This window comes from Mytilus edulis, chromosome 14 (genome assembly GCF_963676685.1).
Source record: "Mytilus edulis chromosome 14, xbMytEdul2.2, whole genome shotgun sequence".
Taxonomy (NCBI): domain Eukaryota; kingdom Metazoa; phylum Mollusca; class Bivalvia; order Mytilida; family Mytilidae; genus Mytilus; species Mytilus edulis.
In genome coordinates, this window is record NC_092357.1 from 29,205,939 (window position 1) to 29,209,095 (window position 3,157).

Genomic DNA, 3,157 nt, shown 5'->3' on the forward strand with positions numbered 1-3,157 from the left:
GTTGTATCTGGAAACATGTTAGCTCTGAAGTGTTTTGTCAGGAAACACGTTTAGCTGTGAAGTGTTTTGAATGTAAACATGTTTAGACCATAAATGGTCGTGAAGAAACATGTTTATCGTTTTAGTGCGATAAGCCGTTACTTCATTAGACCCCAAATAAACTAATATTCCGGAAGGCTAGACTGTAAAACGTAGGATAGCTCTCCATTAAACAGGTTCTCGTACCATCAGAAAAAGGAGCCAATGCATCAATTTAAGAAACTGAAATTTCCAAATCAAATTGATTGTGACTAATACCTTTTCAATCTGAATGAGTATTTTCTTTAATTCAATTGTCGACATTCGACTATTGCATTTTTTCTTCATTTCAAATAATCATTAAACAGTCTAGAACTTTTGAACTTAAATTATTATTATACTAATTCTAGGATTAAAAACAAAATTACAACATATGAAACATAGGAATTTATGTAATTGTTTATTTCCAGTTAATCATTGAACACAATCAAATATAAACTCATACAATCATAAGTTCATAGCAACGTACATATACATAATAATGACCAATCAAAACAATTTGAAAATGTCCTGTTTTCATTTTACAAGTCAATTAGAGCTTCTCCTTTCTTAGTATCCAACTACTGGTCACTGGCCTGAAAGATAGAAAAAAAATGATAAGCAGCTAAGTAGAATTAATCTAAAAATATAAGTATACGAACTACAACAACACCAAAAAGTAAATGCATGATTTAAGATCAAGATAACAACATTAGAACCGTGGTATAAAAGCATAAATGTACTGATGAGTCAATTTATATTTTTTATATAAAACTTCTTTTCATGCTAAATATCATTCATTTGATCAAATATATATTGACATTTTTAAAATCAAATACACTTCAGATTCTTACCTAGCAATATAGTTCCTACTGTGCATTATCTCCTCTTTTAGCATGTCAAGACAAATGATTTCCTCTGCACTTCTCTCATCTAGAATAAAACAATACATATCAATAAAAATATAAGAAAGCACAACCGCTTATAACTATTGAAGAAAAACAAGCATCTTTTTATTTATTTTGAGCAAATGTTGATTGTGCATTTAGGAAGTGCTTACTCAAACAATGAACTCGATATGACACTGGTTTTGCGAATGATGCACTCGGCAGATTCCGCTTCCCTTCATGTTTCATTATACCGAGGAGTACCAAATGAAAATTGTCCTCTCAAACTCCTTTCCAAGAACATATATATATATATATAAAATAATAAGTGCTAGCTTGCATGACAGAACATTAAACAACTCTTATCTTTACACAAGATAGTTTGAACACTAAAAGCTCTTACAAGTACTTGTTTCGTGGGATGGTTCCCCCTTTTTCTTCTCCTGCATTGACTATACGGTAGTGTACTTGTAAGTAATACTTATCACTGTCAATAATCATTTAAAATTGGCAGAACAAAATAAAATTCAGTATAATTATAACTCCTTACCTTTCTGAAACAGTTAAGTTACGGTCAGTTATGGTCAGAAGTAAACAGCGTGGCCTTTGACTTCGGGTTCTTTGTTACTTCTTCCCGCTCAAAAATTAGCACGTGGTATGCATGCCGTCTTCGGTCTAAACGTGTTTAGGAAAGTGTCTAAATATTGAAAGTGCTTAGAATTTAAACACGTTTAGCTTCATATACTTGACGATGTAGCTAAACATGTTTAGCACAACAACATGTTTATTGCAAAGTGCTGAGAGCCAAAACATGTTTAGTGCGAAGTGCTGAGAGCCAAAACATGTTTAGTTTTTAATGCTTAGAAATTAAACACTTTCCTAAGCACATAAGTCTTGCAACACGTTTAAATTCTAAGCACTATTTTTACAGTGTTGTTAACAATGAGAACCCTTTTGATTTGCGACACGAATTATTTCTTAACAACTTATATATTGATTTAAGAAGTCATCCATAATTGTCAACCATTTTCCAAAGTGTACAATACATACAATGTTTCAGACCCCCACCCTCCCTCAAAAAGTGTACATCAACCATTTTCAGATTTCAAGAGAGGAATCATTCATTATTTATAGAAAGAAGATTCTGTATATATATTTTAGTTTAACATAGAAATTTGTATTGAAAATTAACTAAAACATAGCTGACTGTTTTATTTGATGACATCTATCTGTGATTCTTGTGTTTTGTCAGAATAAAGAGTAAAAAGATAAGTGTTTCCCCTATCACATAGTGGGAATGGTAACTCCAATGAAAAAGGGCATCTAGAGCATGCAAAAGATTAACAAAAGGGCACATTAATTATGCCAAGAATCAAAGAAAGGGAAATGCATGGTTATATTGCATTGGTAAAGTATGGACTGACAGTTGTTGATAGAATTATAGAGCTCAAGACAGCAATCAATAAAAGTGTAATGTTTTAAAACATTTTAAGTTTTTAAATTTCCCGCCTGTATTTCTATTTTAAAAGGCCCTGTAAATATGCCATTCATACTGTAACGTGTAAATATATTGGATTTTTTTTAAGTTAAGGTTAAATCTCATATGGAGGAGCTCCTTTTTAAAGGAGGCTTATACTAAGACAAATAATAAAATTGAGAATGGAAATGGGGAATATGCCAAAGAGACAACAACCCGACCATTGGAAAAAACAACAGCAGAAGGTCACCAACAGGTCTTCAATGCACCCGGAGGCGTCCTTCAGCTGGCCCCTAAACAAATATATACTAGTTCAGAGATACTGAACACCATACTAATTTCCAAATTGTACACAAGAAACTAAAATTAAAATAATACAAGACTAACAAAGGCCAGAGGCTCCTGACTTGGGACAGGCGCAAACAATGCGGTGGGGTTAAACATGTTTGTGAGATCTCAACCCTCCCCCTATACCTCTAACATGTAGAAAAGTACACTTATCTTTTTACTCACGGTTTACTGGTTTACTATTTTGAAATGCATTACAAGAAAATTAATCGAAGGACCAGTTTAAAATCTTTTTCACAAAATGGCGTCTTGTCAAAATTAAAACATTCAAAGAATTTAAAGTTTCCATCGATTTTGTTTATTAAACAGAGTGAAACGATAACGATCTAAAGCAGGTGAAATTGACAATCGGGGGTACTGAGAAATGCTTGCAAACTTTTTGTTTAAA

At 32.5% G+C, this 3,157-nt stretch overlaps 1 long non-coding RNA gene across 1 annotated transcript; it reads right to left on the reverse strand.

Annotated features, from left to right (window-relative positions):
* Positions 1-488: 488 nt before the first annotated feature.
* LOC139503652 (uncharacterized) lies at positions 489-1,579 on the reverse strand. Its single transcript, XR_011659156.1, has 3 exons — positions 1,495-1,579; positions 912-990; positions 489-653 (listed from the first exon to the last, which is right to left on the reverse strand). It is a non-coding gene; the product is annotated as an uncharacterized lncRNA (long non-coding RNA).
* Positions 1,580-3,157: the final 1,578 nt, after the last annotated feature.